The sequence below is a fragment of the Furipterus horrens genome, unplaced genomic scaffold, assembly GCF_987537825.1.
Source record: "Furipterus horrens unplaced genomic scaffold, mFurHor1.1.pri manual_scaffold_4, whole genome shotgun sequence".
NCBI lineage: Eukaryota > Metazoa > Chordata > Mammalia > Chiroptera > Furipteridae > Furipterus > Furipterus horrens.
The window spans coordinates 53,562,303-53,574,115 of NW_028327174.1; positions in this window are offsets into that span (position 1 = coordinate 53,562,303).

Genomic DNA, 11,813 nt, shown 5'->3' on the forward strand with positions numbered 1-11,813 from the left:
CCGTGTGGATCTCTCCTTCTCCAGAGCACCTCTGCAAACACTCACCAGCGAGGGAGACAGCCCCAGAGCATGGCCCCCCTAAAGTGTTCGCAGCTGCCTATATATCCCTGACTGCGTCCTCTGACGCAGTGGGTGTTGCCAATAGTTCTAACCATTCACAGAACCCCACGTAGGCTCTGTGTGCTTTCCATACCATCACCTGGTTCAAGACTCCTCCCATCCACCTGAGGCTTTGGATGCATTAAAGCAATTTACATAATGAAAGACACCGGCCATCAGCCTTAGGCATGTGGAGGCATTCTGAAAGCTGCTTCCTTCTCCCCATCCCCCAGCCACAAACTCCGGGGATTTTTGGACTCTCCTGTTTCTGTAACAGTTTCCCCCCTCTCACACTTAGACCCTTTGTAATCTTATAAAGGACAATGGGCGAAGGTCTCATGCTCTTCTAACTGCTTCCTGCTGGATGTGGTCGTCGTCCTACCTACCCTTGGGTCTAGAGATCCCTAATAAGAGTGGGGATGTAGGGGAGGATGGCCTTTCCACATGGGGAAAGATCTTGCAGAGTCCAGGTCAGTTGGCTGTTTCTGGGTAGCGGTATGCTTAGTTTCCAAGGGCTGGCACTGCTGGACAAGCTGGCATCCATGTCGTATTCTGGAGGCAATAGATTTAAAAGGCAACAGGTTAAAAAAAAAACAATTCAACCTACAACCACTATTACAAAAGGCATCATTAAAACCATAATCACTAGATGACAAAAAAAAGCAGGGATTTATCTCTCAATGTCTCACATTACAAAAAGAAATGGCTTCTTTGGAGGAAGGTGTGCAGGGCGTGTCACACCTGTCCAAAGCCCTTTTGCCCACTTCACTTAGCTTGGGCTGAGGGGTATACTTTAAGATTTCCCCCCTCTCAGACCTCTGGGCCCTTTCTGTCCAAACCACTATGACAGAAAAGACAGACCAGTTTTAAGGTGAAGCCCACAGGCCACCCCATACTTCACCAACTCAACCACTCAATTCAGCCAAGCTGTTGAGTCTCAGGAGGTGGGAATTCAGATGGGCTTCTTAAGTGAGGCCTATATATACGGACAATCACTCAGGTAGAGATCATAGATTTATGCCCTATGAAAACAGAAAAAAACAAAAAACAAAACACACACGTTAATTCACACAACACAATTCACAAACCAATTTCTAAATTTGTGAGACTGTCTTATTGGGAAGACCTCCAGTTGCAAGGCACTTGCTATTTTTCTTGCCTGTAAATAAAACGTCCTTTATAATGTCACAGACCTGGTCCAACTTTTTAAATGAAAACAACCTTTAAATGAAAATAAACTTTAGGGACAGTTAGCTGCACTAGTTTATGGTCTACCACTGAGCATTATGATTTTCCTTGAGTCTTGATTTTTCTCCCTAAGATCACCCTCCTTGTCAGTAAAGGGACTGCATTAAGTCCATTTATAATTTAGCCTGTTCATTTGCATAAAAACAACAAGAGCAGTGATTGATCACATATGATCTTTAAGTTTACTTTGCTGGAACTTACAGTAGGAAACTTCATGTTGACTTTTAGTTTGCCCGTCAGGGCACAGGAGCTGAGCCACACATCTGCCATTCAGCCTTGTCTTTAAGCACCTGCTTTCCCAAATCCTTCAGGTTTTCCATTATGCCTTAAGGTTCCTTGTAGCCACCTTTCAGGAAAGCAACCTTCGTTCCTTCCCTGGAAAGATTGCCATGAACTGCACAACCAACCAAGGTGCCAGGCTTTTTCTTCTGGGCTTTCCTTAGCTTCAAAAGTCAAGTCTAGTTCCTCAGGGCTTTCTGGTGACAACCAGAGCCCAAGCATGCCTCCCTCAGGCATGTCATTCCAGCCAAAGTCTTGGTAAGAACCTCTATTAACAACTGGTCTTGTTAGTTTTAGGCAAAGAAACCTAATGTCATTACCTAATTCTTCAAAATTGCCAAATTCTGGAGGGATCGGGTAAGGAGAAAAATACACAGTGTGGAGGAAAATCCTTGTCCTTCTATATATGGCCAGTACCAATACAGAGAATTCCAGACCTCTCCTAGGTCTCAGAGAATTCTAACCAATACAGAGAATTCCAGACCTTTCCTAGGTCTGAGAATTCTAGACCTTTCATAGGTCTCAATGGCCAATACAATACAGAGAATTCCAGACCCTTCCTAGGTCTGAGAATTCTAGACATTTCATAGGTCTCAATGGCCAATACCAATACAGAGAATTCCAGGCCTTTCCTAGGTCTGAGAATTCTAGACCTTTTGCAACATACACAAACTTTCCATATATATTTACCCATTCAGATTTAACCATAACTTATTTTCCAATTCTTGTTCTTTTCCACACTGTAAAGGACTCTTCCCAAACTCAGTATTTGGCAGCTAAAATTTTTTCTAGATTTGCAAACACATGCCTAAAGCTAAAGAAACATTTTTATTCTGTGTTGCGGTTCACTGTCCTTTTTCGAAAAATTAATTTCAAATCTTCTTCCAGAGTACAGGTCCAGCTTTCCCTTTCGGTGTCAGTCACAGCAGCAGGGTCTGTGTCCTCCTCAGGCGGTGCACGTTTTACCTGTGTGTGGTGTATCCAGGGCTTGATTCCTACTAGCTTTAGTGAAGAATGTATTGTTAACAAAATATCATAGGGACCAGTCCATTGTTCAGCCAGCTGCTGTTCGGGACCTTGAGTCTTCCAGATCTTCAGTAAGACTCTGTCCCCAGGTCCGAATGGGTGCAAGGGTTCATCGGGTGGATATACTGATCTGCAATGAGCAAACTTGTGCAAAGTGTTCAGTGTTTGCCCTAAATGTTGTACATATTGTTTAATTCTTGCCTCGTGTTCCAAATCCAGAGGGGGTATTCCTAAACCAGAGATTTGGAGGGGTCTCCCATAAACAATTTCAAAAGGGCTCAATTTAAGCCCACTTCTGGGTGCCACCCTATTTCGGAGCAGAGCAATGGAAAGTACCTGGTCCCACTGTAAATGTGTTTCTTGACATATTTTTGCCAGAGTTTTCTTTATTGTATGATTCATTTTTTCAGTCTTTCCTGTAGATTGAGGTCTCCAAGATGCATGTAATTTCCACTGTATTTGTAATGCCTGTCCAACTTTCTGGGAGATTTCCGAAGTGAACGATGGTCCATTGTCACTTTGAATGCTGCGAGGAAGTCCAAACCTAGGAATTATTTCTTTAAGCAACAGTTTTGCTACCTCAGTTGCCTTTTCAGTTCTAGTTGGGTATGCCTCTACCCATCCAGAGAAGGTATCTACAAAAACCAACAGAAATTTGAAATTGCCCCTGGTCTTAGGCATTTGTGTGAAGTCCACCTGCCAGTCTTCAAATGGGCACGTCCCTTTATATTGTATGCCCTTTTCCATTGGGACACGCTCTGTCTTAGGATTGTTCTTTGCACATATTTGACAGGTGTGTGTGATCCTCTGAACAGTCCTTTGTAAATATGGGCCATTTAAATAGGGCCTAATGAAGTTCATTAAAGCATCCCTTCCATAATGGGTCCCTTCATGCAAGTGTTTAAGGACAGGATACACGAGAGCTTCACGGAGTAAAATCATACCATGGTTGTTGACTTTCCACACAGAATTGGGGTCCGTGTTAGTGAATCCCCATTCACGGGCCCGTTCCTCATCCCGTTCTGTGTAATGAGGTTTAAACTCTGACAAGTCTAGATGGGGAACTAAAGCCCCTAGGCGTGGCGGCTCTCTGGCTGCCTGCCTGGCTGCTTTATCAGCAGCTTGGTTTCCCTGGCTCATTTGGGATCCATCTCTCTGGTGTCCCGGGCAGTGCATTATGGTGACCTGGTCTGGTAAATTCTCTGCCTCCAACAGCTGCAAGATTTCTTCTGCATACTTAACAACCTTGTTACCTGAGGTCAAGAGTCCCCTTTCTCTCCATATTGCTCCATGGGCATGAACTACCATGAAGGCATATCTGGAGTCTGTATATATATTAGCCTTCTTTCCTTGGGACAGCATTAAAGCGCTGGTGAGGGCTACTAGTTCAGCCTTTTGTGCTGAGGTTCCTGGTGCAAGGGCTTGGGCTTCAATAACCTTGTCGGTGGTGACTACTGCATACCCAGCTCATCGCTGGCCATTGTCCAAGAAGCTGCTCCCATCTGTATACAGCTCCCAGTCTGGTGCTGCCAGCGGTTGGTCCAGCAGATCTAGCCTGCTGGAATAAACTTGCTCAATAACTTCTAAGCAATTATGCTGAAGGGCTGAGTCCTCCTCTACATCTGGAAGTAGAGTGGCTGGGTTCAGGGTTGTGGTAACCTGTAAGGTGACATTCGGATTGTCCAGCAGAATGGCCTGATATTTCCCCATGCGCCCTGCCGTCAGCCAGTACCCTCCTTTTTGTTCCAACAGAGTTAATACCTGATGTGGTACCAGTACTGTAGTGGGCTGTCCCAAAGTAAATTTCTCAGCTTCCTGTAGCATGTCACAAGTAGCTGCTACTGCCCTGAGGCATGGTGGCCATCCCTTTGTTGTATGATCCAACTTCTTTGAGAGATAAGCTATGGGTTGGGGTATATTTCCCAGAGTCTGGGTTAGTACCCCTAGTCCAATTCCCTGCCTTTCATGAACATACAACTTGAAAGCCTTCTGTAAGTTAGGCAATCCTAGTACAGGAGACGAAACCAGCTTTTCCTTCAAGGTATCAAATGCTACCTGACAATCCCCTGTCCATTCTAGGGGTTCAGAGTCCAGTCCCTTCAAGGAATTATATAGTGGTTTCGCTATGAGTCCTAAGTTTGGAATCCAAATCCGACAAAACTCTGTGATTCCTAAGAACCCACGAAGCTGCCTTCTGTTTTCTGGGACTTTTAACATAGCAATGGCTTGCTTTCTATCTGTCATAAGGCTTCTGGTACCCTGTTTCAGTTGAAATCCCAGGTATGCCACCTCCTGTTTGCAAATCTGGGCCTTGTGAGGTGATACCTTGTATCCTTTTTCTGCCAAATGGTTTAGGACTGTAATGGTATTGTACAAACAGTCCTCATAGCTGCTGCTGGTTATTAATAGGTTATCTACATATTATAAAAGGACTCCTGACTTCAATTGAACATCCCTTAGGTCCTTTGCCAACACTTCCCCGAATATAGTTGGGGAGTTTTTAAATCCTTGTGGCAGTACAGTCCAGCAGTATTGGAATGTGGCTTTATTTTCCGGATTTTGCCATTCAAAGGCAAATAGTTGCTGAGCCTGTTCATCTATTGGGATGCAGAAGAAGGCATCCTTCAAGTCTAGGACTGAAAACCATTTGCTGTCCCCAGGCACCATGGTCAACAGGGTGTAAGGATTAGGCACTGTAGGATGGATATCCTGTACAATATCGTTAATGGCTCTCAAATCCTGTACAAACCGATACTCATCAGAATGTGGCTTTTTAACTGGTAAAATGGGGGTATTGTAGGGTGACTGACATGGCTGAATTAGTCCTGATTTTAAAAACTTTTGCAACACTGGCTGGATTCCTTCTAATGCCTCCTTCTTGAGGGGGTACTGCTTCTTTCGTGGGACCTTTGCCCCTTCTTTTAGATTAATCTTAATAGGTTGCACATTAACTGCTTTACCTGGGGTTCCATCAGCCCAAACAGTTCTGTTAACCTGCTCATGGATCTCAGGTGGGAATGGTTCACCTCTGGGACCTTCTGGATAGGTCAAAACTGCCTGTAGTCGAAAAGCGTGCTCCAGCGGGACTTCTACACATAGCTGCTGTTTTTCAGGAGAAGAAGTTATTTGTGCATGCAATTTACAAAGTAAATCTCGGCCCAGTAATGGAATGGGACAATCCGGCATATAGAGAAAACCATGTGTTAATTTTTGATCCCCAAGCTGGCATTCCAAGAGTTGCAGGAATGTTTGTTTTTGTAACTGGCCAGTCACCACAGTAACTGTTACTTCATCTGGACCTTTCTTAGCTAATTTTGTATTCAATACTGAATACATTGCTCCCGTATCTACGAGAAAGTCAACTTGCTTATTCCCCACCTTCAACTTTACCCAGGGCTCCCGTGGGGAAATAGTAATAGGTCGTGAGATGTCCAATGGAGCCCCTGGGCCTCCTTATTCATCATTGTCCTTCTTTCTCCTTTCCAACATTGCTTGGCAAGGGTTTTCATTTCTACTTCCCTCCTTACGATTTGGACACTCATTTTTCCAATGGCCCTTCTTTCTGCAATAGGCACATTGGTCCTTGCCCAATGGCTCTTTCTTCCTCTCTTTAGGGTCTTGTCTTTTCCTTTGGCCTCTCCAGCCTGTTTTGAAGAACATCAGGCCCTGTCTTCTCTTTCCTACTCCCCTCGCATGGTACACTTTAAATGCGATGTCCACTAACTGAGAGGGGCTCATTCCTAATACTCCATCTATACGCTGGAGTTTCCGTCTAATATCTGGGGCACTCTGCCCAATAAATGTCATGTTTACCATTCTTAAATTCTCTTGTGCCTGTGGATCAACATCAGTGTACTTCCTATAAGCATGGTAAATCCTTTCTAAGAACTCAGAAGGATCCTCATCTGGTTTTTGCTGAATAGTCTGTACCATATTCAGACTTTTTGGCAGTCAGGAAAACTCTGACTCCAAAAAACCTCCGCTGCCTTGCAGCATACCTCTTCAGGGGAAAGGCTAAGGGAGTAGACTCCGACAGAAAATCCGGAGCCAGAGTCCCTAAGGCGGTTTGACGTTGTAGTCAACACCGGCAACTCCTGCGGCGCACCTGAATCCAAGCTGTATTGACTCTGTCTTTCCCTTGGACCCTTCAGCTGCGAAGAGAGGGGGGGTCTGCTGCATGGGCAACAGCAGACCCTCCATATCACCCTGCCCAGGCTCTGTAGCTTCAGCTTCACTGGAGAGGACACTCCAGCGTCATTGCAAGATGTCGATTCAACACGGGAGGAGACAGATACCGTGTCACTCCCGAGTCGGACTGCACAGCCATTCTCGGCGGTGCAGATAGACTCTTAAGAAGCTACACCATCGTCTCTCGAGACGGACGGGCATGGGCAACAGCAGACCCTCCATATCACTCTGCCCAGGCTCTGTAGCTTCAGCTTCACTGGAGAGGACACTCCAGCATCATCACAAGATGTCAATTCAACACGGGAGGAGACAGATACCGTGTCACTCCCGAGTCGGACTGCACAGCCATTCTCGGCGGTGCAGATAGACTCTTAAGAAGCTACACCATCGTCTCTCGAGACGGACGGCTGCCGACCCCTTTTCTAAGTCCTTCCAGTATACACCTATAATATTTCAAATGGACTAGGCCTCCACCATTTGGGTCCCAGTTAGGCTCTGTCCAAGGAATTGCCACAGTTGGGTCGGGGGTCCCATGGGGATCCTCTCCATGGAGACGCTGAGCCTCTTCATTAGCCTTATTTATAACCAGCCACTTCTCATCCCCAGTTAACAGAATATTTAGGAGAGCCTGTACATCTGCCCAGTTTGGGTTATGGGTAGCAAAAATGGAAGCTACAAGCTCTGCCATTTTCTGAGGATCATCCCTATATGAGGGGTTAGAATTTTTCCAATTCAGCAAGTCTGAAGTGGAAAATGGAGTATGGGTCCAATAGTAGCCAGAGGGCTGGCCTTGCTGATTTATTCCACCTGTTGGGAAGTGCCTTTAAGACTTCAGGGAAGATGGGACCTCTTTTCCATGCTCACGGGCAGCAGAACTCTGAGGAAACTCGTCCTGACTGGAAATGCCCTGGACCACGATGGGGTGCTAGTGCTGTGTCAGGCCCTGGGACACCCCGAGTGCGGGCTGCAGGCTCTTGGTACTGGAGATGAGTCAGCACTGGGACCTGGTCGGCTGCTGCCCCAGTTCTCCCCTCAAAGCCACCATGCCAAACTCTCCCCAAGCATCTCCAGTCTTCTCTGCCTTCCCTCTGCTTAAGCCCAGGCCATTCTGACTAGTGTGAGCTGGTGGACTTCAAACCTCCGCTGCCTTGCGGCATACCTCTTCAGGGGAAAGGCTAAGGAGAAGGGAAACTCTGACTCCAAACCTCCGCTGCCTTGCGGCATACCTCCTCAGGGGAAAGGCTAAGGGAGTAAACCCCGACAGAAAATCCGGAGCCGGAGTCCCTAAGGCAGTTTGACGTTGTAGTCAACACCGGCAACTCCTGCGGCGCACCTGAAGCCAAGTTATATTGACTCTGTCTTTCCCCTTGGATCCTTCAGCTGCGAAGAGAGGGGGGATCTGCTGCATGGGCAACAGCTGGCCCTCCATATCACCCTGCCCAGGCTTTGTAGCTTCACTGGAGAGGATACTCCAGCGTCATCGCAAGATGTCGACTCAACACGGGAGGAGACAGATATCGGTTATAAGCTCATCCGATTGGCGAAGGAAACAAGCGCCAGGGGTCTCCTCTGACGGTGGGAGAGGTCATCGCACCTCACTGGACAGCTACTGCCCGCCTCAAGCTGGGCAGGCCCCAGCCAATTAGGTGCCGTCTCGCCATGGCTCGCCTGCCCCACTGGGTGCGTGGGGATCAGAGAGGCATCTCTCGAAAAGTGGGCCACAAAACACTCGCATCAGGCAATTCCAAGCAAACAACAAGAAAGAAGCCTCCAGCTCTTCGCCTCGCTAGCTGGAACATCAGGACCATGTGTCCCGGACTTACTGCAGACCTTCCGTGGATCAATGGTGCCAGGAAAACCGCCGTCATCGACAGGGAACTGGCACGACTAAACATCGACATTGCGGCTCTACAGGAGACCCGGTTGGCCGACAACGGAACTATCAGAGAAACCAACTACACCTTCTACTGGCAAGGGAAGTCTCCGGACCAACCAAGACAGCACGGTGTTGGGTTCGCTGTGAAGAACACGCTTGTTAACTCCATAGAGCCACCCACAGGAGGCACAGAGAGATTACTTACCCTCCGATTGTCAACAACTTTCGGTCCAGTCAGCATTCTTAGCGCGTACGCCCCAACCCTCTGCGCCACCACCGAAGAGAAAGAACAGTTCTACCATGCACTGGACGAAGCGTTATCCAAGATCCCCAGAAGTAACGCTCTTTATCTCCTCGGAGACTTCAATGCAAGAGTAGGAGCCGACCACATGGCCTGGCCCACCTGCCTCAGAAACTTTGGGAGAGGAAAGATCAATGAGAATGGTCAGCGACTGCTTGAGCTTTCGTGTCACCACGGCCTGTGCATGACAAATACATTCTTCAAGTGCAAAGAGATCCACCAGGTGTCATGGAGGCACCCCCGCTCCCACCACTGGCACCAGCTTGACCTCGTCATCACCAGAAGAACGGATATTGGCAGCACACTCCTCACCCGCAGCTACCACAGTGCAGACTGCGACACGGACCATGCCCTCGTGGTAAGCAAGGTGCGCATAACGCCGAAGAGGTTGCACCACTCCAAGATGAAGGGTCGCCCACGCATCAACACCAGTTGTGCCAGCAACCCAGTTAAGACCCAGCAATTCATCAACAGGATGGAAGATGCACTCGGCGAGGGAATGGCGGCAGATGACATTATCGAATCCAATTGGCCACGTCTCCGCGACGCCATATACAACTCCGCCATTATTGCTTACGGGAAGAAAGAGTGGAAGAACGCTGACTGGTACGAGGCTCACTGGGAAGAAATGGAACCCGTGATCGAGGCTAAGAGGAAGGCCTTACTGGCTTACAAGGCCACGCCCACTCCCAGTACACTTCAAGCTCTACGGGCTGCCAGGAACAAAGTCCAGAAGACCGCCCGCCACTGTGCCAACACCTATTGGCTAAACCTGTGCAGAAGCATCCAGGAAGCCGCCGATATAGGCAACGCACGAGGAATGTATGAGGGTATCAAGAAGGCAACAGGCCCAATCCCCTCCAAGATCGCCCCCCTTAAGTCCAAGACAGGTGAGGTCATCACTGACCAGGAACAGCAAATGCGGCGGTGGACCGAGCACTACCTCGAGCTGTACGCAACGAGGAACACCGTAACAGACACTGCTCTTAACGCCATCCCAGACCTACCAGTCATGGAGGAGCTAGACACCCCACCTACTGCGGCAGAGCTCGGCAAAGCCATCGACCGCCTCGCTTGCGGGAAAGCACCAGGAAGCGACGGAATCCCTCCAGAAATCCTAAAGAGCGGGAAACCAGTCCTGCTACAGCCGCTCCACCATCTACTCTGTCTCTGCTGGAAGGAGGGTTACATCCCCCAGGATATGAGAGACGCCAACATTATCACCATGTACAAGAACAAAGGAGACCGCAGCGACTGCAACAACTACCGGGGCATCTCTCTCCTCAGCGTCGTTGGCAAAGTATTCGCCCGGGTCGCTCTTGTCCGCCTGCAGACCCTTGCTTCCCGCGTCTACCCAGAGTCCCAGTGTGGCTTCAGAGCTGGTCGATCAACAGTGGACATGATCTTCTCCCTACGCCAGCTGCAGGAGAAGTGTCACGAACAGCATAAACCACTCTACCTCGCCTTTATCGACCTCACGAAGGCGTTTGATCTGGTCAGTCGAAGCAGACTCTTCAGCTTGCTACGGAAGATTGGCTGTCCACCACATCTGCTTGCTGTGGTCATGTCCTTTCACGACAACATGCACAGCACGGTGTCCTACAACGGCGCAACCTCTGAGGCCTTCCCAGTCAGCAGCAGAGTAAAGCAGGGCTGCGTCCTCGCGCCTACGCTGTTCGGAATCTTCTTCTCCGTGCTCCTCCAATACACCTTTAAGGACTGCAGCGAGGGTGTCTTCATTCACACCAGATCCGATGGCAAGCTCTACAACCTGGCCCATCTACGAGCCAAGACCAAAGTCAAAGAGGTGCTCATCCATGAGATGCTCTTCGCCGACAACGCAGCCTTGACATCACACTCCGAAGAGGGACTCCAGCAGCTAGTCACTTGCCTTTCCCACGCATGCAAGGAGTTCGGACTAGCCATCAGCCTGACGAAGATGAACGTTATGGCTCAAGGCACGGGGACTCCCCCATGCATCACCATCGACGGATATACCCTGGAGGTTGTCAACGATTTCACTTACCTCGGTTCCACCATCTCGAGCTCTCTGTCAGTCGACTTGGAGGTCAACCAGAGAATCGCCAGGGCAGCCACAGTTATGGCCAAATTGAACCGGCGAGCGTGGAACAATTCCAGCCTCACTGAGAAAACCAGACTGCGCATCTACCAAGCCTGCGTACTCAGCACTCTCCTCTATGGCAGCGAGACGTGGACCACCTACGCAAGGCATGAAAGGAAACTCAACAGCTTCCACATGAGGTGTCGGCGACACGTCCTGCATGTCGCCTGGCAGGATAAGGTCCCCAACACCGAGGTGCTGAAGCGAGCCAACATGAGCAGTTTGCATGCAGTTCTTAGTGAGAGACGCCTCAGGTGGCTCGGCCATGTCAAAAGAATGGATGCAGGCCGTATTCCCAAAGACCTCCTCTACGGCGAGCTAGCAGAAGGCCAGAGGATGACAGGGCGCCCAAAACTGCGGTTCAAAGACATCTGCAAAAAGGACATGACACAATGCTCCATCAATCTCAACACATGGGAAGTTCAAGCAGATGACCGCCTAGCCTGGAGGCTCGCGGTCAGGCAAGGTACATCACGCGCAGAGGCTGCGCGCAACGAGGAGGCGGTCCAGAAAAGATCGAGGCGGAAGCAGCGTCAACAGCAGCAACAACAGCCATCTGCCTTCACCTGTAACAAGTGCGGCAGGGATTTTCACTCCCGAGTCGGACTGCACAGCCATTCTCGGCAGTGCAGATAGACTCTCAAGAAACTACGCCATCGTCTCTCGAGAGGGAC